Below are 22,485 nucleotides of genomic sequence, written 5' to 3'. Positions count from 1 at the left end.
GAGCAACACTAATCTTAACTTATCCATTCCCCCCACCTTTCCTATTAGATGAGCATAGTTTGTTTTCTAAGTCTGTGAGTGTCTTTCTCTGTGGAAATATATTCATTTGTGTCAGTTATTAGATAACGCCTATAAGTGATATCATAGAATACAGGTCTTTGGTTTCCGAGTTACCTCATGTTTCGTGATTATCTCCAGACTCATTTGTGGTGCCTCAAAGAGCAATGGTTCATTGTTTTCCATGGCTAATATTCCATTGTGTACATGGACCACTTCTTCTTTATCCATTCACCTCTTGTTGGATATTTTGATTGCTTCACTGTCTTGGCTATTGTGAATAAGGCTGCACTGCAGCTTTTGCGGCCTGTGTCTTCTCGATTCTTGTCTTCTCAGGTGAGAGGTCCAATGGTGCGCCTGCTGGACTGAATGGTACCTCCATTTTTACTTTTAAACACAGCTCCTTTCTGTTCTCATTATTGGCTGTTACCCCTTTACGTCTCACCAGCAGGTAGAGGGGACACAGTTCTTAAAAACCCCGTCAGCATTTATTGTTTGTAGACATTTTGCTGATGGTCAGTCGACTGGTCTAAGTTGAAACTTTTTGTAGATTAGATTGCCTGGGTCTAACACTCCCTGAGATTGAGCTTTTATGCATTTTCCTTTTTTTTTTAAAAGAGCGTGAGTAAAACTTAACTCTTCATACTCTCATCTTGAAACATTTGCCTGTTTTGAATTTTTTTGTCCATTCCCTACTTCAGCACAATTTTTTAGGGCAGGTGTCCTTTACAGCCCTGAGTCCTTGTGAATGTTAAGTGACCATTAGCTGTGAGTTTAAAGCTGCTCTTGCAGGAAACGGCCACAAGGTGGCAGCATTTCTCCTTTAACAAATTTGGTAACTGGAGAAACAGAGCCTTAATGGAAGTGGTGTTCTAGGTTGTAAATTCGAATGGAATGTGCCAGGAAAAAAGCACTTTATGTTTATGTCTCATTACTTCTTGTTCATAATTGTAATTTACTTTTTATTTTTTATCCCAGCAAATTTGATTACAATGGTTTGTTTGTTCTAGGTGTGCAAGATGTGGTTCTTTCACACATATACGTGTATCTATTCTTCCTCGCATCCTTTTCCCATGTAGGTTATGACACACAGTTGAGTAGTCTTCTCCTGGTCTTCTGTACGTCTTTGGTGATTATATATTTCACATGGTATGTATATCTCTGTTAACCCCAATATGGTAATGTATGCAATCCTCATCCGTTTCTATTTGGTGAACCATCAGTTTTTTTAATGAATCTGTGATTGCCTTTCTCTGTGGAAATATCTTCATTGGTATCAATTTTTAAGTAACTCCTAAAAGAGATATGATAGGATATGTGTCTTTTGCTTTCTCACTTACTACAGGTGGCGTGATTACGTCTAGACTCATGTATGGTGCTGTAAATGGCATTGTTTCATTTTTTTCACTAGCGAATATTCCATCTGTACATGGAGGAGTTCTCCTTTTCCACCCATGTGTTTGTGGACTTTTTGGTTACTTCCATATCTTGGCTATTGTAATACTGTGACATGCAGATTTGCCTGCCTGTTTCTTTCCAATTCTTTCTTCTTAGATTATAGGTCGAGGAGTGGGCCTGCTGGATCATACGGTAGCTCAATGTTTACCTTTTTAAGGCACCTCCATTCTGTTCTCATTCGTGGCCCTTTTCAAGTTACGTCCCATTTGAAGTTGAGGGTATGCATTTCTCCACAACACCTTCAGCATTTATTGTTTGTAGTTTCCTTGCTGATGGTTATTCTGACAAGTGGGAGCTGATACCTCTTTGTGGTTGAATTCGCCTGTGCCTCATAATCCGTTGAAATTGAACTTTAAGGCATGTCCTTTTTATTTTTCAACCTGTGATTACCCCTTAGTTCTTCAAAGTGTTCTCTTAAAGTATGTGTCACATTTTGAAATGTTTTGGCCATTACCTCCCTCAAGACATTTTGAGGGTAGGTTTCATTTACAGTTCTGCAGTACTTGTTCCTATGAAATGACCATTAGCACAGGCTTTAAAGCTGCTTTTGCAGGTAAATGCCAGAGGGCGGCAGCCTTTCTATGTCCCCACCATGGTAACTAGGGAAAAGCCCTTGCGGCCTGTGGTGTTTCTCGGTTATAAATTAGAGTGGAGTTTGCCCGGACAAACCCACACAAGCTGATGTCTCCTTACTTTTGTTGGAATTTTAAATTTAATTTTTAGTTTTTATTGGAGTAATTCCCCAGTGTGCACGTGGACCACTTCTACTTTGCGCATTCCTCGGTTGATGGACATTTTCATTGCTTCCAAGTGTTGTCTATGGTAAATATTGTTGGAGTACAGGATTGCCAGCCTGTGACTTTTTGATTCTCATTTTCTCAGGTGATAGGCCCAGCAGTGGGTGTGATTGATTGACTGGTAGCACCGTGTTTCCCTTTTCAAAGCACCTTCTTTGTGTTTTCATTAGTGGCTCTTACCACGTCCCCCTTAGAAATGAGGGTATTTATTTCTCCACAATCGATTTAGCATTTATTGTTTGCTGCATTTATGCTAATGGCCCTACTGGCTGCTGTGTGCTGATAGGGTTTTGTAATTTGGGTTTGCATGTCTTTGAAAATTCGTAAAACTCATCATTTTTCTCCACCGTTTACTTTTCTGTTAAAAAAAAGGAAACAGTTGGGAGTACAATATATCTCTTGAAATTTTCTTCTTGGAAGGTTGCCCTATTTTGAAATTTTTCGTCTATTTTCCACCCCAGAATTTTTTTAGAGAGCAGGTGTCATTTCCCGAACTGCAAGTTTGGTGAATATTTAGTGACCTTTAGCAATGGGTTTAAAGCTGCTGTTGTGGGAAGTGACCTTAAGCAGGCAGCATTTCTCCACTCCCAAATCTGGGTACTAGGGCAGCAGAGCCTTTCTGGAAGTCGTGTTCCTAGGTTGTAAATTAAATTGGAATGTGCATGGAGAAACCCCCATAAGTTTATGTCTCATTATTTCTTCTTGGTTTTAAATTTTTTTTTTAATTGGGGTAAGGCTTCGAATATTGTCTGTCCTAGGTGTACACAATCTGGTTCATTTGTACATTATATATGTCTATTCAAGTACAGATCCTCTTCCCATGTAAAATGTTACAGAGGGTTCCACAGACCTCCCTTGCTACATGGTCGGTCTTTTTGAGATATGTATATACTATGTGTTTGTATACATAGAGCAACACTAATCTTAACTTATCCATTCCCCCTCCTTTCCTTTTAGATGAGCATAGTTTGTTTTCTAAGTCTGTGAGTGTCTTTCTCTGTGGAAATATATTCATTTGTGTCAGTTATTAGATAACGCCTATAAGTGATATGATAGAATACAGGTCTTTGGTTTCCGAGTTACCTCATGTTTCGTGATTATCTCCAGACTCATTTGTGGTGCCTCAAAGAGCAATGGTTCATTGTTTTCCATGGCTAATATTCCATTGTGTACATGGACCACTTCTTCTTTATCCATTCACCTCTTGTTGGATATTTTGATTGCTTCACTCTCTTGGCTATTGTGAAAAATGCTGCACTGCAACTTTTGCGGCCTGTGTCTTCTCGATTCCTGTCTTCTCAGGTGAGAGGTCCAATGGTGCGCCTGCTGGATTGAATGGTACCTCCATTTTTACTTTTAAACACAGCTCCTTTCTGTTCTCATTATTGGCTGTTACCCCTTTACGTCTCACCAGCAGGTAGAGGGGACACAGTTCTTAAAAACCCCGTCAGCATTTATTGTTTGTAGACATTTTGCTGATGGTCAGTCGACTGGTCTAAGTTGAAACTTTTTGTAGATTAGATTGCATGGGTCTAACACTCCCTGAGGTTGACCTTTTATCCATTTTCCTTTTTTTTTAAAAGAGCGTGAGTAAAACTTAACTCCTCATACTCTCTTCTTGAAACATTTGCCTGTTTTGAATTTTTTTGTCCATTTCCTACTTCAGCACAATTTTTTAGGGCAGGTGTCCTTTACAGCACTGAGTCCTTGTGAATGTTAAGTGACCATTAGCTGTGAGTTTAAAGCTGCTCTTGCAGGAAACGGCCACAAGGTGGCAGCATTTCTCCTTTACCAAATTTGGTAACTGGGGAAACAGAGCCTTAATGGAAGTGGTGTTCTAGGTTGTAAATTCGAATGGAATGTGCCAGGAAAAAAGCACTTTATGTTTATGTCTCATTACTTCTTGTTCATAATTGTAATTTACTTTTTATTTTTTATCCCAGCAAATTTGATTACAATGGTTTGTTTGTTCTAGGTGTGCAAGATGTGGTTCTTTCACACATATACGTGTATCTATTCTTCCTCGCATCCTTTTCCCATGTAGGTTATGACACAATGTTGAGTAGTCTTCTCCTGGTCTTCCGTACGTCTTTGGTGATTATATATTTCACATGGTATGTATATCTCTGTTAACCCCAATATGGTAATGTATCCAATCCTCATCCCTTTCTATTTGGTGAACCATCAGTTTTTTTAATGAATCTGTGATTGCCTTTCTCTGTGGAAATATCTTCATTGGTATCAATTTTTAAGTAACTCCTAAAAGTGATATGATAGGATATGTGTCTTTTGCTTTCTCACTTACTACAGGTGGCGTGATTACGTCTAGACTCATGTATGGTGCTGTAAATGGCATTGTTTCATTTTTTTCACTAGCGAATATTCCATCTGTACATGGAGGAGTCCTTCTTTGTCCACCCATCTGTTGGTGGACTTTTTGGTTACTTCCATATCTTGGCTATTGTAATACTGTGCCATGCAGATTTGCCTGCCTGTGTCTTTCCAATTCTTTCTTCTTAGATTATAGGTCGAGGAGTGGGCCTGCTGGATCATACGGTAGCTCAATGTTTACCTTTTTAAGGCACCTCCATTCTGTTCTCATTCGTGGCCCTTTTCAAGTTACGTCCCACTTGAAGTTGAGGGTATGCATTTCTCCACAACACCTTCAGCATTTATTGTTTGTAGTTTCCTTGCTGATGGTTATTCTGACAAGTGTGAGCTGATACCTCTTTGTGGTTGAATTCGCCTGTGCCTCATAATCCGTTGAAATTGAGCTTTAAGGCATGTCCTTTTTATTTTTCAACCTGTGATTACCCCTTAGTTCTTCAAAGTGTTCTCTTAAAGTATGTGTCACATTTTGAAATGTTTTGGCCATTACCTCCCTCAAGACATTTTGAGGGTAGGTTTCATTTACAGTTCTGCAGTACTTGTTCCTATGAAATGACCATTAGCACAGGCTTTAAAGCTGCTTTTGCAGGTAAATGCCAGAGCGCGGCAGCCTTTCTATGTCCCCACCATGGTAACTAGGGAAAAGCCCTTGCGGCCTGTGGTGTTTCTCGGTTATAAATTAGAGTGGAGTGTGCCCGGACAAACCCACACAAGCTGATGTCTCCTTACTTTTGTTGGATTTTTAAATTTAATTTTCAGTTTTTATTGGAGTAATTCCCCAGTGTGCACGTGGACCACTTCTACTTTGCGCATTCCTCAGTTGATGGACATTTTCATTGCTTCCAAGTGTTGGCTCTGGTAAATATTGTTGGAGTGCAGGATTGCCAGCCTGTGACTTTTTGATTCTCATTTTCTCAGTTGATAGACCCAGCAGTGGGTGTGATTGATTGACTGGTAGCACCGTGTTTCCCTTTTCAAAGCACCTTCTTTGTGTTTTCATTAGTGGCTCTTACCACGTCCCCCTTAGAATCGAGGGTATGCATTTCTCCACAATCGATTTAGCATTTATTGTTTGCTGCCTTTATGCTAATGGCCCTACTGGCTGCTGTATGCTGATAGGGTTTTGTAATTTGGGTTTGCATGTCTTTGAAAATTCGTAAAACTCATCATGTTTCTCCACCGTTTTCTTTTCTGTTAAAAAAAAGGAAACAGTTGGGAGTACAATATATCTCTTGAAAATGTCTTCTTGGAAGGTTGACCTATTTTGAAATTTTTGGTCTATTTTCCACCTCAGAATTTTTTTAGAGAGCAGCTGTCATTTCCCGAACTGCAAGTTTGGTGAATATTTAGTGACCATTAGCAATGGGTTTAAAGCTGCTGTTGTGGGAAGTGGCCTCGAGTAGGCAGCATTTCTCCACTCCCAAATCTGGGTACTAGGGCAGCAGAGCCTTTCTGGAAGTCGTGTTCCTAGGTTGTAAATTAAATTGGAATGTGCATGGAGAAACCCCCATAAGTTTATGTCTCATTATTTCTTCTTGGTTTTAAATTTTTTTTAATTGGGGTAAATCTTCGAATATTGTCTGTCCTAGGTGTACACAATCTGGTTCATTTGTACATTATATATGTCTATTCAAGTACAGATCCTCTTCCCATGTAAAATGTTACAGAGGGTTCCACAGACCTCCCTTGCTACATGGTCGGTCTTTTTGAGATATGTATATACTATGTGTTTGTATACATAGAGAAACACTAATCTTAAATTATCCATTCCCCCTCCTTTCCTTTTAGATGAGCATAATTTGTTTTCTAAGTCTGTGAGTGTCTTTCTCTGTGGAAATATATTCATTTGTGTCAGTTATTAGATAACGCCTATAAGTGATATCATAGAATACAGGTCTTTGGTTTCCGAGTTACCTCATGTTTCGTGATTATCTCCAGACTCATTTGTGGTGCCTCAAAGAGCAATGGTTCATTGTTTTCCATGGCTAATATTCCATTGTGTACATGGACCACTTCTTCTTTATCCATTCACCTCTTGTTGGATATTTTGATTGCTTCACTCTCTTGGCTATTGTGAAAAAGGCTGCACTGCAACTTTTGCGGCCTGTGTCTTCTCGATTCATGTCTTCTCAGGTGAGAGGTCCAATGGTGCGCCTGCTGGATTGAATGGTACCTCCATTTTTACTTTTAAACACAGCTCCTTTCTGTTCTCATTATTGGCTGTTACACCTTTACGTCTCACCAGCAGGTAGAGGGGACACAGTTCTTAAAAACCCCGTCAGCATTTATTGTTTGTAGACATTTTGCTGATGGTCAGTCGACTGGTCTAAGTTGAAACTTTTTGTAGATTAGATTGCATGGGTCTAACACTCCCTGAGGTTGAGCTTTTATCCATTTTCCTTTTTTTTTAAAAGAGCGTGAGTAAAACTTAACTCCTCATACTCTCTTCTTGAAACATTTGCCTGTTTTGAATTTTTTTGTCCATTTCCTACTTCAGCACAATTTTTTAGGGCAGGTGTCTTTTACAGCCCTGAGTCCTTGTGAATGTTAAGTGACCATTAGGTGTGAGTTTAAAGCTGCTCTTGCAGGCAACGGCCACAAGTTGGCAGCATTTCTCCTTTACTAAATTTGGTAACTGGGGAAACAGAGCCTTAATGGAAGTGGTGTTCTAGGTTGTAAATTCGAATGGAATGTGCCAGGAAAAAAGCACTTTATGTTTATGTCTCTTTACTTCTTGTTCATAAATGTAATTTACTTTTTATTTTTTATCCCAGCAAATTTGATTACAATGGTTTGTTTGTTCTAGGTGTGCAATATGTGGTTCTTTCACACATATACGTGTATCTATTCTTCCTCGCATCCTTTTCCCATGTAGGTTATGACACAATGTTGAGTAGTCTTCTCCTGGTCTTCCGTACGTCTTTGGTGATTATATATTTCACATGGTATGTATATCTCTGTTAACCCCAATATGGTATTGTATCCAATCCTCATCCCTTTCTGTTTGGTTAACCATCAGTTTTTTTAATGAATCTGTGATTGCCTTTCTCTGTGGAAATATCTTCCTTGGTATCAATTTTTAAGTAACTCCTAAAAGTGATTTGATAAGATATGTGTCTTTTGCTTTCTCACTTACTACAGATGGCGTGATTACGTCTAGACTCATGTATGGTGCTGTAAATGGCATTGTTTCATTTCTTTCACTAGCGAATATTCCATCTGTACATGGAGGAGTTCTTCTTTGTCCACCCATCTGTTGGTGGACTTTTTGGTTACTTCCATATCTTGGCTATTGTAATACTGTGCCATGCAGATTTGCCTGCCTGTGTCTTTCCAATTCTTTCTTCTTAGATTATAGGTCGAGGAGTGGGCCTGCTGGATCATACGGTAGCTCAATGTTTACCTTTTTAAGGCACCTCCATTCTGTTCTCATTCGTGGCCCTTTTCAAGTTACGTCCCACTTGAAGTTGAGGGTATGCATTTCTCCACAACACCTTCAGCATTTATTGTTTGTAGTTTCCTTGCTGATGGTTATTCTGACAAGTGTGAGCTGATACCTCTTTGTGGTTGAATTCGCCTGTGCCTCATAATCCGTTGAAATTGAGCTTTAAGGCATGTCCTTTTTATTTTTCAACCTGTGATTACCCCTTAGTTCTTCAAAGTGTTCTCTTAAAGTATGTGTCACATTTTGAAATGTTTTGGCCATTACCTCCCTCAAGACATTTTGAGGGTAGGTTTCATTTACAGTTCTGCAGTACTTGTTCCTATGAAATGACCATTAGCACAGGCTTTAAAGCTGCTTTTGCAGGTAAATGCCAGAGCGCGGCAGCCTTTCTATGTCCCCACCATGGTAACTAGGAAAAAGCCCTTGCGGCCTGTGGTGTTTCTCGGTTATAAATTAGAGTGGAGTGTGCCCGGACAAACCCACACAAGCTGATGTCTCCTTACTTTTGTTGGATTTTTAAATTTAATTTTTAGTTTTTATTGGAGTAATTCCCCAGTGTGCACGTGGACCACTTCTACTTTGCGCATTCCTCAGTTGATGGACATTTTCATTGCTTCCAAGTGTTGGCTCTGGTAAATATTGTTGGAATGCAGGATTGCCAGCCTGTGACTTTTTGATTCTCATTTTCTCAGTTGATAGGCCCAGCAGTGGGTGTGATTGATTGACTGGTAGCACCGTGTTTCCCTTTTCAAAGCACCTTCTTTGTGTTTTCATTAGTGGCTCTTACCACGTCCCCCTTAGAATCGAGGGTATGCATTTCTCCACAATCGATTTAGCATTTATTGTTTGCTGCCTTTATGCTAATGGCCCTACTGGCTGCTGTATGCTGATAGGGTTTTGTAATTTGGGTTTGCATGTCTTTGAAAATTCGTAAAACTCATCATGTTTCTCCACCGTTTTCTTTTCTGTTAAAAAAAAGGAAACAGTTGGGAGTACAATATATCTCTTGAAAATGTCTTCTTGGAAGGTTGCCCTATTTTGAAATTTTTGGTCGATTTTCCACCTCAGAATTTTTTTAGAGAGCAGGTGTCATTTCCCGAACTGCAAGTTTGGTGAATATTTAGTGACCATTAGCAATGGGTTTAAAGCTGCTGTTGTGGGAAGTGGCCTCAAGTAGGCAGCATTTCTCCACTCCCAAATCTGGGTACTAGGGCAGCAGAGCCTTTCTGGAAGTCGTGTTCCTAGGTTGTAAATTAAATTGGAATGTGCCTGGAGAAACCCCCATAAGTTTATGTCTCATTATTTCTTCTTGGTTTTAAAATTTTTTTTAATTGGGGTAAAGCTTCGAATATTGTCTGTCCTAGGTGTACACAATCTGGTTCATTTGTACATTATATATGTCTATTCAAGTACAGGTCCTCTTCCCATGTAAAATGTTACAGAGGGTTCCACAGACCTCCCTTGCTAGATGGTTGGTCTTTTTGAGATATGTATATACTATGTGTTTGTATACATATAGCAACACTAATCTTAACTTATCCATTCCCCCCACCTTTCCTTTTAGATGAGCATAGTTTGTTTTCTAAGTCTGTGAGTGTCTTTCTCTGTGGAAATATATTCATTTGTGTCAGTTATTAGATAACGCCTATAAGTGATATCATAGAATACAGGTCTTTGTTTTCCGAGTTACCTCATGTTTCGTGATTATCTCCAGACTCATTTGTGGTGCCTCAAAGAGCAATGGTTCATTGTTTTCCATGGCTAATATTCCATTGTGTACATGGACCACTTCTTCTTTATCCATTCACCTCTTGTTGGATATTTTGATTGCTTCACTGTCTTGGCTATTGTGAATAAGGCTGCACTGCAGCTTTTGCGGCCTGTGTCTTCTCGATTCTTGTCTTCTCAGGTGAGTGGTCCAATGGTGCGCCTGCTGGACTGAATGGTACCTCCATTTTTACTTTTAAACACAGCTCCTTTCTGTTCTCATTATTGGCTGTTACCCCTTTACGTCTCACCAGCAGGTAGAGGGGACACAGTTCTTAAAAACCCCGTCAGCATTTATTGTTTGTAGACATTTTGCTGATGGTCAGTCGACTGGTCTAAGTTGAAACTTTTTGTAGATTAGATTGCATGGGTCTAACACTCCCTGAGGTTGAGCTTTAATGCATTTTCCTTTTTTTTTTTAAAAGAGCGTGAGTAAAACTTAACTCCTCATACTCTCTTCTTGAAACATTTGCGTGTTTTGAATTTTTTTGTCCATTCGCTACTTCAGCACAATTTTTTAGGGCAGGTGTCCTTTACAGCCCTGAGTCCTTGTGAATGTTAAGTGACCATTAGCTGTGAGTTTAAAGCTGCTCTTGCAGGAAACGGCCACAAGGTGGCAGCATTTCTCCTTTACCAAATTTGGTAACTGGGGAAACAGAGCCTTAATGGAAGTGGTGTTCTAGGTTGTAAATTCGAATGGAATGTGCCAGGAAAAAAGCACTTTATGTTTATGTCTCATTACTTCTTGTTCATAATTGTAATTTACTTTTTATTTTTTATCCCAGCAAATTTGATTACAATGGTTTGTTTGTTCTAGGTGTGCAAGATGTGGTTCTTTCACACATATACGTGTATCTATTCTTCCTCGCATCCTTTTCCCATGTAGGTTATGACACAATGTTGAGTAGTCTTCTCCTGGTCTTCCGTACGTCTTTGGTGATTATATATTTCACATGGTATGTATATCTCTGTTAACCCCAATATGGTAATGTATCCAATCCGCATCCCTTTCTATTTGGTGAACCATCAGTTTTTTTAATGAATCTGTGATTGCCTTTCTCTGTGGAAATATCTTCATTGGTATCAATTTTTAAGTAACTCCTAAAAGTGATATGATAGGATATGTGTCTTTTGCTTTCTCACTTACTACAGGTGGCGTGATTACGTCTAGACTCATGTATGGTGCTGTAAATGGCATTGTTTCATTTTTTTCACTAGCGAATATTCCATCTGTACATGGAGGAGTTTTTCTTTGTCCACCCATCTGTTGGTGGACTTTTTGGTTACTTCCATATCTTGGCTATTGTAATACTGTGCCATGCAGATTTGCCTGCCTGTGTCTTTCCAATTCTTTCTTCTTAGATTATAGGTCGAGGAGTGGGCCTGCTGGATCATACGGTAGCTCAATGTTTACCTTTTTAAGGCACCTCCATTCTGTTCTCATTCGTGGCCCTTTTCAAGTTACGTCCCACATGAAGTTGAGGGTATGCATTTCTCCACAACACCTTCAGCATTTATTGTTTGTAGTTTCCATGCTGATGGTTATTCTGACACGTGTGAGCTGATACCTCTTTGTGGTTGAATTCGCCTGTGCCTCATAATCCGTTGAAATTGAGCTTTAAGGCATGTCCTTTTTATTTTTCAACCTGTGATTACCCCTTAGTTCTTCAAAGTGTTCTCTTAAAGTATGTGTCACATTTTGAAATGTTTTGGCCATTACCTCCCTCAAGACATTTTGAGGGTAGGTTTCATTTACAGTTCTGCAGTACTTGTTCCTATGAAATGACCATTAGCACAGGCTTTAAAGCTGCTTTTGCAGGTAAATGCCAGAGCGCGGCAGCCTTTCTATGTCCCCACCATGGTAACTAGGGAAAAGCCCTTGCGGCCTGTGGTGTTTCTCGGTTATAAATTAGAGTGGAGTGTGCCCGGACAAACCCACACAAGCTGATGTCTCCTTACTTTTGTTGGATTTTTAAATTTAATTTTTAGTTTTTATTGGAGTAATTCCCCAGTGTGCACGTGGACCACTTCTACTTTGCGCATTCCTCAGTTGATGGACATTTTCATTGCTTCCAAGTGTTGGCTGTGGTAAATATTGTTGGAGTGCAGGATTGCCAGCCTGTGACTTTTTGATTCTCATTTTCTCAGTTGATAGGCCCAGCAGTGGGTGTGATTGATTGACTGGTAGCACCGTGTTTCCCTTTTCAAAGCACCTTCTTTGTGTTTTCATTAGTGGCTCTTACCACGTCCCCCTTAGAATCGAGGGTATGCATTTCTCCACAATCGATTTAGCATTTATTGTTTGCTGCCTTTATGCTAATGGCCCTACTGGCTGCTGTATGCTGATAGGGTTTTGTAATTTGGGTTAGCACGTCTTTGAAAATTCGTAAAACTCATCATGTTTCTCCACCGTTTTCTTTTCTGTTAAAAAAAAGGAAACAGTTGGGAGTACAATAAATCTCTTGAAAATGTCTTCTTGGAAGGTTGCCCTATTTTGAAATTTTTGGTCGATTTTCCACCTCAGAATTTTTTTAGAGAGCAGGTGTCATTTCCCGAACTGCAAGTTTGGTGATTATTTAGTGACCATTAGCAATGCGTTTAAAGCTGCTGTTGTGGGAAGTGGCCTCAAGTAGGCAGCATTTCTCCACTCCCAAATCTGGGTACTAGGGCAGCAGAGCCTTTCTGGAAGTCGTGTTCCTAGGTTGTAAATTAAATTGGAATGTGCCTGGAGAAACCCCCATAAGTTTATGTCTCATTATTTCTTCTTGGTTTTAAAATTTTTTTTAATTGGGGTAAAGCTTCGAATATTGTCTGTCCTAGGTGTACACAATCTGGTTCATTTGTACATTATATATGTCTATTCAAGTACAGATCCTCTTCCCATGTAAAATGTTACAGAGGGTTCCACAGACCTCCCTTGCTAGATGGTCGGTCTTTTTGAGATATGTATATACTATGTGTTTGTATACATATAGCAACACTAATCTTAACTTATCCATTCCCCCCACCTTTCCTTTTAGATGAGCATAGTTTGTTTTCTAAGTCTGTGTGTGTCTTTCTCTGTGGAAATATATTCATTTGTGTCAGTTATTAGATAACGCCTATAAGTGATATCATAGAATACAGGTCTTTGGTTTCCGAGTTACCTCATGTTTCGTGATTATCTCCAGACTCATTTGTGGTGCCTCAAAGAGCAATGGTTCATTGTTTTCCATGGCTAATATTCCATTGTGTACATGGACCACTTCTTCTTTATCCATTCACCTCTTGTTGGATATTTTGATTGCTTCACTGTCTTGGCTAATGTGAAAAAGGCTGCACTGCAGCTTTTGCGGCCTGTGTCTTCTCGATTCTTGTCTTCTCAGGTGAGAGGTCCAATGGTGCGCCTGCTGGACTGAATGGTACCTCCATTTTTACTTTTAAACACAGATCCTTTCTCTTCTCATTATTGGCTGTTACCCCTTTACGTCTCACCAGCAGGTAGAGGGGACACAGTTCTTAAAAACCCCGTCAGCATTTATTGTTTGTAGACATTTTGCTGATGGTCAGTCGACTGGTCTAAGTTGAAACTTTTTGTAGATTAGATTGCATGGGTCTAACACTCCCTGAGGTTGAGCTTTTATCCATTTTCCTTTTTTTTTAAAACAGCGTGAGTAAAACTTAACTACTCATACTCTCTTCTTGAAACATTTGCCTGTTTTGAATTTTTTTGTCCATTTCCTACTTCAGCACAATTTTTTAGGGCAGGTGTCCTTTACAGCCCTGAGTCCTTGTGAATGTTAAGTGACCATTAGCTGTGAGTTTAAAGCTGCTCTTGCAGGAAACGGCCACAAGGTGGCAGCATTTCTCCTTTACCAAATTTGGTAACTGGGGAAACAGAGCCTTAATGGAAGTGGTGTTCTAGGTTGTAAATTCGAATGGAATGTGCCAGGAAAAAAGCACTTTATGTTTATGTCTCATTACTTCTTGTTCATAATTGTAATTTACTTTTTATTTTTGATCCCAGCAAATTTGATTACAATGGTTTGTTTGTTCTAGGTGTGCAAGATGTGGTTCTTTCACACATATACGTGTATCTATTCTTCCTCGCATCCTTTTCCCATATAGGTTATGACACAATGTTGAGTACTCTTCTCCTGGTCTTCCGTACGTCTTTGGTGATTATATATTTCACATGGTATGTATATCTCTGTTAACCCCAATATGGTAATGTATCCAATCCTCATCCCTTTCTATTTGGTGAACCATAAGTTTTTTTAATGAATCTGTGATTGCCTTTCTCTGTGGAAATATCTTCCTTGGTATCAATTTTTAAGTAACTCCTAAAAGTGATATGATAGGATATGTGTCTTTTGCTTTCTCACTTACTACAGGTGGCGTGATTACGTCTAGACTCATGTATGGTGCTGTAAATGGCATTGTTTCATTTTTTTCACTAGCGAATATTCCATCTGTACATGGAGGAGTTCTTCTTTGTCCACCCATCTGTTGGTGGACTTTTTGGTTACTTCCATATCTTGGCTATTGTAATACTGTGCCATGCAGATTTGCCTGCCTGTGTCTTTCCAATTCTTTCTTCTTAGATTATAGGTCGAGGAGTGGGCCTGCTGGATCATACGGTAGCTCAATGTTTACCTTTTTAAGGCACCTCCATTGTGTTCTCATTCGTGGCCCTTTTCAAGTTACGTCCCACTTGAAGTTGAGGGTATGCATTTCTCCACAACACCTTCAGCATTTATTGTTTGTAGTTTCCTTGCTGATGTTTATTCTGACAAGTGTGAGCTGATACCTCTTTGTGGTTGAATTCGCCTGTGCCTCATAATCCGTTGAAATTGAGCTTTAAGGCATGTCCTTTTTATTTTTCAACCTGTGATTACCCCTTAGTTCTTCAAAGTGTTCTCTTAAAGTATGTGTCACATTTTGAAAAGTTTTGGCCATTACCTCCCTCAAGACATTTTGAGGGTAGCTTTCATTTACAGTTCTGCAGTACTTGTTCCTATGAAATGACCATTAGCACAGGCTTTAAAGCTGCTTTTGCAGGTAAATGCCAGAGGGCGGCAGCCTTTCTATGTCCCCACCATGGTAACTAGGGAAAAGCCCTTGAGGCCTGTGGTGTTTCTCGGTTATAAATTAGAGTGGAGTGTGCCCGGACAAACCCACACAAGCTGATGTCTCCTTACTTTTGTTGGATTTTTAAATTTAATTTTTAGTTTTTATTGGAGTAATTCCCCAGTGTGCACGTGGACCACTTCTACTTTGCGCATTCCTCAGTTGATGGACATTTTCATTGCTTCCAAGTGTTGGCTCTGGTAAATATTGTTGGAGTGCAGGATTGCCAGCCTGTGACTTTTTGATTCTCATTTTCTCAGTTGATAGGCCCAGCAGTGGGTGTGATTGATTGACTGGTAGCACCGTGTTTCCCTTTTCAAAGCACCTTCTTTGTGTTTTCATTAGTGGCTCTTACCACGTCCCCCTTAGAATCGAGGGTATGCATTTCTCCACAATCGATTTAGCATTTATTGTTTGCTGCCTTTATGCTAATGGCCCTACTGGCTGCTGTATGCTGATAGGGTTTTGTAATTTGGGTTTGCATGTCTTTGAAAATTCGTAAAACTCATCATGTTTCTCCACCGTTTTCTTTTCTGTTAAAAAAAAGGAAACAGTTGGGAGTACAATATATCTCTTGAAAATGTCTTCTTGGAAGGTTGCCCTATTTTGAAATTTTTGGTCGATTTTCCACCTCAGAATTTTTTTAGAGAGCAGGTGTCATTTCCCGAACTGCAAGTTTGGTGAATATTTAGTGACCATTAGCAATGGGTTTAAAGCTGTTGTTGTGGGAAGTGGCCTCAAGTAGGCAGCATTTCTCCACTCCCAAATCTGGGTACTAGGGCAGCAGAGCCTTTCTGGAAGTCGTGTTCCTAGGTTGTAAATTAAATTGGAATGTGCCTGGAGAAACCCCCATAAGTTTATGTCTCATTATTTCTTCTTGGTTTTAAATTTTTTTTTAATTGCGGTAAAGCTTCGAATATTGTCTGTCCTAGGTGTACTCAATCTGGTTCATTTGTACATTATATATGTCTATTCAAGTACAGATCCTCTTCCCATGTAAAATGTTACAGAGGGTTCCACAGACCTCCCTTGCTAGATGGTCGGTCTTTTTGAGATATGTATATACTATGTGTTTGTATACATATGGCAACACTAATCTTAAATTATCCATTCCCCCCACCTTTCCTTTTAGATGAGCATAGTTTGTTTTCTAAGTCTGTGAGTGTCTTTCTCTGTGGAAATATATTCATTTGTGTCAGTTATTAGATAACGCCTATAAGTGATATCATAGAATACAGGTCTTTGGTTTCCGAGTTACCTCATGTTTCGTGATTATCTCCAGACTCATTTGTGGTGCCTCAAAGAGCAATGGTTCATTGTTTTCCATGGCTAATATTCCATTGTGTACATGGACCACTTCTTCTTTATCCATTCACCTCTTGTTGGATATTTTGATTGCTTCACTGTCTTGGCTATTGTGAATAAGGCTGCACTGCAGCTTTTGCGGCCTGTGTCTTCTCGATTCTTGTCTTCTCAGGTGAGAGGTCCAATGGTGCGCCTGCTGGATTGAATGGTACCTCCATTTTTACTTTTAAACACAGATCCTTTCTCTTCTCATTATTGGCTGTTACCCCTTTACGTGTCACCAGCAGGTAGAGGGGACACAGTTCTTAAAAACCCCGTCAGCATTTATTATTTGTAGACATTTTGCTGATGGTCAGTCGACTGGTCTAAGTTGAAACTTTTTGTAGATTAGATTGCATGGGTCTAACACTCCCTGAGGTTGAGCTTTTATCCATTTTCCTTTTTTTTTTAAAGAGCGTGAGTAAAACTTTACTCCTCATACTCTCTTCTTGAAACATTTGCCTGTTGTGAATTTTTTTGTCCATTCCCTACTTCAGCACAATTTTTTAGGGCAGGTGTCCTTTACAGCCCTGAGTCCTTGTGAATGTTAAGTGACCATTAGCTGTGAGTTTAAAGCTGCTCTTGCAGGAAACGGCCAGAAGTTGGCAGCATTTCTCCTTTACCAAATTTGGTAACTGGGGAAACAGAGCCTTAATGGAAGTGGTGTTCTAGGTTGTAAATTCGAATGGAATGTGCCAGGAAAAAAGCACTTTATGTTTATGTCTCATTACTTCTTGTTCATAATTGTAATTTACTTTTTATTTTTTATCCCAGCAAATTTGATTACAATGGTTTGTTTGTTCTAGGTGTGCAAGATGTGGTTCTTTCACACATATACGTGTATCTATTCTTCCTCGCATCCTTTTCCCATGTAGGTTATGACACAATGTTGAGTAGTCTTCTCCTGGTCTTCCGTACGTCTTTGGTGATTATATATTTCACATGGTATGTATAGCTCTGTTAACTCCAATATGGTAAGGTATCCAATCCTCATCCCTTTCTATTTGGTGAACCATCAGTTTTTTTAATGAATCTGTGATTGCCTTTCTCTGTGGAAATATCTTCATTGGTATCAATTTTTAAGTAACTCCTAAAAGTGATATGATAGGATATGTGTCTTTTGCTTTCTCACTTACTACAGGTGGCGTGATTACGTCTAGACTCATGTATGGTGCTGTAAATGGCATTGTTTCATTTTTTTCACTAGCGAATATTCCATCTGTACATGGAGGAGTTCTTCTTTTTCCACCCATCTGTTGGTGGACTTTTTGGTTACTTCCATATCTTGGCTATTGTAATACTGTGCCATGCAGATTTGCCTGCCTGTGTCTTTCCAATTCTTTCTTCTTAGATTACAGGTCGAGGAGTGGGCCTGCTGGATCATACGGTAGCTCAATGTTTACCTTTTTAAGGCACCTCCATTCTGTTCTCATTCGTGGCCCTTTTCAAGTTACGTCCCACTTGAAGTTGAGGGTATGCATTTCTCCACAACACCTTCAGCATTTATTGTTTGTAGTTTCCTTGCTGATGGTTATTCTGACAAGTGTGAGCTGATACCTCTTTGTGGTTGAATTCGCCTGTGCCTCATAATCCGTTGAAATTGAGCTTTAAGGCATGTCCTTTTTATTTTTCAACCTCTGTTTGCCCCTTAGTTCTTCAAAGTGTTCTCTTAAAGTATGTGTCACATTTTGAAATGTTTTGGCCATTACCTCCCTCAAGACATTTTGAGGGCAGGTTTCATTTACAGTTCTGCAGTACTTGTTACTATGAAATGACCAATAGCACAGGCTTTAAAGCTGCTTTTGCAGGTAAATGCCAGAGGGCGGCAGCCTTTCTATGTCCCCACCATGGTAACTAGGGAAAAGCCCTTGAGGCCTGTGGTGTTTCTCGGTTATAAATTAGAGTGGAGTGTGCCCGGACAAACCCACACAAGCTGATGTCTCCTTACTTTTGTTGGATTTTTAAATTTAATTTTTAGTTTTTATTGGAGTAATTCCCCAGTGTGCACGTGGACCACTTCTACTTTGCACATTCCTCGGTTGATGGACATTTTCATTGCTTCCAAGTGTTGGCTCTGGTAAATATTGTTGGAGTGCAGGATTGCCAGCCTGTGACTTTTTGATTCTCATTTTCTCAGTTGATAGGCCCTGCAGTGGGTGTGATTGATTGACTGGTAGCACCGTGTTTCCCTTTTCAAAGCACCTTCTTTGTGTTTTCATTAGTGGCTCTTACCACGTCCCCCTTAGAATCGAGGGTATGCATTTCTCCACAATCGATTTAGCATTTATTGTTTGCTGCCTTTATGCTAATGGCCCTACTGGCTGCTGTATGCTGATAGGGTTTTGTAATTTGGGTTTGCATGTCTTTGAAAATTCGTAAAACTCATCATGTTTCGCCACCGTTTTCTTTTCTGTTAAAAAAAAGGAAACAGTTGGGAGTACAATATATCTCTTGAAAATGTCTTCTTGGAAGGTTGCCCTATTTTGAAATTTTTGGTCGATTTTCCACCTCACAATTTATTTAGAGAGCAGGTGTCATTTCCCGAACTGCAAGTTTGGTGAATATTTAGTGACCATTAGCAATGGGTTTAAAGCTGCTGTTGTGGGAAGTGGCCTCAAGTAGGCAGCATTTCTCCACTCCCAAATCTGGGTACTAGGGCAGCAGAGCCTTTCTGGAAGTCGTGTTCCTAGGTTGTAAATTAAATTGGAATGTGCCTGGAGAAACCCCCATAAGTTTATGTCTCATTATTTCTTCTTGGTTTTAAAATTTTTTTTAATTGGGGTAAAGCTTCGAATATTGTCTGTCCTAGGTGTACACAATCTGGTTCATTTGTACATTATATATGTCTATTCAAGTACAGATCCTCTTCCCATGTAAAATGTTACAGAGTGTTCCACAGACCTCCCTTGCTAGATGGTCGGTCTTTTTGAGATATGTATATACTATGTGTTTGTATACATATAGCAACACTAATCTTAACTTATCCATTCCCCCCACCTTTCCTTTTAGATGAGCATAGTTTGTTTTCTAAGTCTGTGAGTGTCTTTCTCTGTGGAAATATATTCATTTGTGTCAGTTATTAGATAACGCCTATAAGTGATATCATAGAATACAGGTCTTTGGTTTCCGAGTTACCTCATGTTTCGTGATTATCTCCAGACTCATTTGTGGTGCCTCAAAGAGCAATGGTTCATTGTTTTCCATGGCTAATATTCCCTTGTGTACATGGACCACTTCTTCTTTATCCATTCACCTCTTGTTGGATATTTTGATTGCTTCACTGTCTTGGCTATTGTGAATAAGGCTGCACTGCAGCTTTTGCGGCCTGTGTCTGCGCGATTCTTGTCTTCTCAGGTGAGAGGTCCAATGGTGCGCCTGCTGGACTGAATGGTACCTCCATTTTTACTTTTAAACACAGCTCCTTTCTGTTCTCATTATTGGCTGTTACCCCTTTACGTCTCACCAGCAGGTAGAGGGGACACAGTTCTTAAAAACTCCGTCAGCATTTATTGTTTGTAGACATTTTGCTGATGGTCAGTCGACTGGTCTAAGTTGAAACTTTTTGTAGATTAGATTGCATGGGTCTAACACTCCCTGAGGTTGAGCTTTTATGCATTTTCCTTTTTTTTTAAAAGAGCGTGAGTAAAACTTAACTCTTCATACTCTCATCTTGAAACATTTGCCTGTTTTGAATTTTTTTGTCCATTCCCTACTTCAGCACAATTTTTTAGGGCAGGTGTCCTTTACAGCCCTGAGTCCTTGTGAATGTTAAGTGACCATTAGCTGTGAGTTTAAAGCTGCTCTTGCAGGAAACGGCCACAAGGTGGCAGCATTTCTCATTTACCAAATTTGGTAACTGGGGAAACAGAGCCTTAATGGAAGTGGTGTTCTAGGTTGTAAATTCGAATGGAATGTGCCAGGGAAAAAGCACTTTATGTTTATGTCTCATTACTTCTTGTTCATAATTGTAATTTACTTTTTATTTTTTATCACAGCAAATTTGATTACAATGGTTTGTTTGTTCTAGGTGTGCAAGATGTGGTTCTTTCACACATATACGTGTATCTATTCTTCCTCGCATCCTTTTCCCATGTAGGTTATGACACACTGTTGAGTAGTCTTCTCCTGGTCTTCCGTACGTCTTTGGTGATTATATATTTCACATGATTTGTATATCTCTGTTAACCCCAATATGGTAATGTATCCAATCCTCATCCCTTTCTATTTGGTGAACCATAAGATTTTTTTTAATGAAACTGTGATTGCGTTTCTCTGTGGAAATATCTTCATTGGTATCAATTTTTAAGTAACTCCTAAAAGTGATATGATAGGATATGTGTCTTTTCCTTTCTCACTTACTACAGGTGGCGTGATTATGTCTAGACTCATGTATGGTGCTGCAAATGGCATTGTTTCATTTTTTTCAGTAGCGAATATTCCATCTGTACATGGAGGAGTTCTTCTGTGTCCACCCATCTGTTGGTGGACTTTTTGGTTACTTCCATATCTTGGCTATCGTAATACTGTGCCATGCAGATTTGCCTTCCTGTGTCTTTCCAATTCTCTCTTCTTAGATTATAGGTCGAGGAGTGGGCCTGCTGGATCATATGGTAGCTCAATGTTTACCTTTTTAAGGCACCTCCATTCTGTTCTCATTCGTGGCCCTTTCCAAGTTACGTCCCAATGGAAGTTGGGGGTATGCATTTCTCCACAACAACTTCAGCATTTATTGTTTGTAGTTTCCTTGCTGATGGTTATTCTGACAAGTGTGAGCTGGTACCTCTTTGTGCTTGAATTCGCATGTGCCTCATAATCCGTTGAAATTGAGCTTTAAGGCATGTCCTTTTTATTTTTCAACCTGTGATTACCCCTTAGTTCTTCAAAGTGTTCTCTTAAAGTATGTGTCACATTTTGAAATGTTTTGGCCATTACCTCCCTCAAGACATTTTGAGGGCAGGTTTCATTTACAGTTCTGCAGTACTTGTTCCTATGAAATGACCATTAGCACAGGCTTTAAAGCTGCTTTTGCAGGTAAATGCCAGAGGGCGGCAGCCTTTCTATGTCCCCACCATGGTAACTAGGGAAAAGCCCTTGCGGCCTGTGGTGTTTCTCGGTTATAAATTAGAGTGGAGTTTGCCCGGACAAACCCACACAAGCTGATGTCTCCTTACTTTTGTTGGATTTTTAAATTTAATTTTTAGTTCTTATTGGAGTAATTCCCCAGTGTGCACTTGGACCACTTCTACTTTGCGCATTCCTCGGTTGATGGACATTTTCATTGCTTCCAAGTGTTGGCTATGGTAAATATTGTTGGAGTGCAGGATTGCCAGCCTGTGACTTTTTGATTCTCATTTTCTCAGGTGATAGGCCCAGCAGTGGGTGTGATTGATTGACTGGTAGCACCGTGTTTCCCTTTTCAAAGCACCTTCTTTGTGTTTTCATTAGTGGCTCTTACCACGTCCCCCTTAGAATCGAGTGTATGCATTTCTCCACAATCGATTTAGCATTTATTGTTTGCTGCCTTTATGCTAATGGCCCTACTGGCTGCTGTGTGCTGATAGGGTTTTGTAATTTGGGTTTGCATGTCTTTGAAAATTCGTAAAACTCATCATTTTTCTCCACCGTTTTCTTTTCTGTTAAAAAAAAGGAAACAGTTGGGAGTACAATATATCTCTTGAAAATGTCTTCTTGGAAGATTGCCCTATTTTGAAATTTTTGGTCGATTTTCCACCTCAGAATTTTTTTAGAGAGCAGGTGTCATTTCCCGAACTGCAAGTTTGGTGAATATTTAGTGACCATTAGCAATGGGTTTAAAGCTGCTGTTGTGGGAAGTGGCCTCAAGTAGGCAGCATTTCTCCACTCCCAAATCTGGGTACTAGGGCAGCAGAGCCTTTCTGGAAGTCGTGTTCTTAGGTTGTAAATTAAATTGGAATGTGCCTGGAGAAACCCCCATAAGTTTATGTCTCATTATTTCTTCTTGGTTTTAAAATTTTTTTTAATTGGGGTAAAACTTCGAATATTGTCTGTCCTAGGTGTACACAATCTGGTTCATTTGTACATTATATATGTCTATTCAAGTACAGATCCTCTTCCCATGTAAAATGTTACAGAGGGTTCCAC

The sequence above is a fragment of the Eschrichtius robustus genome, chromosome 9, assembly GCF_028021215.1.
Source record: "Eschrichtius robustus isolate mEscRob2 chromosome 9, mEscRob2.pri, whole genome shotgun sequence".
NCBI lineage: Eukaryota > Metazoa > Chordata > Mammalia > Artiodactyla > Eschrichtiidae > Eschrichtius > Eschrichtius robustus.
This window is presented reverse-complemented; position numbering follows the sequence as displayed.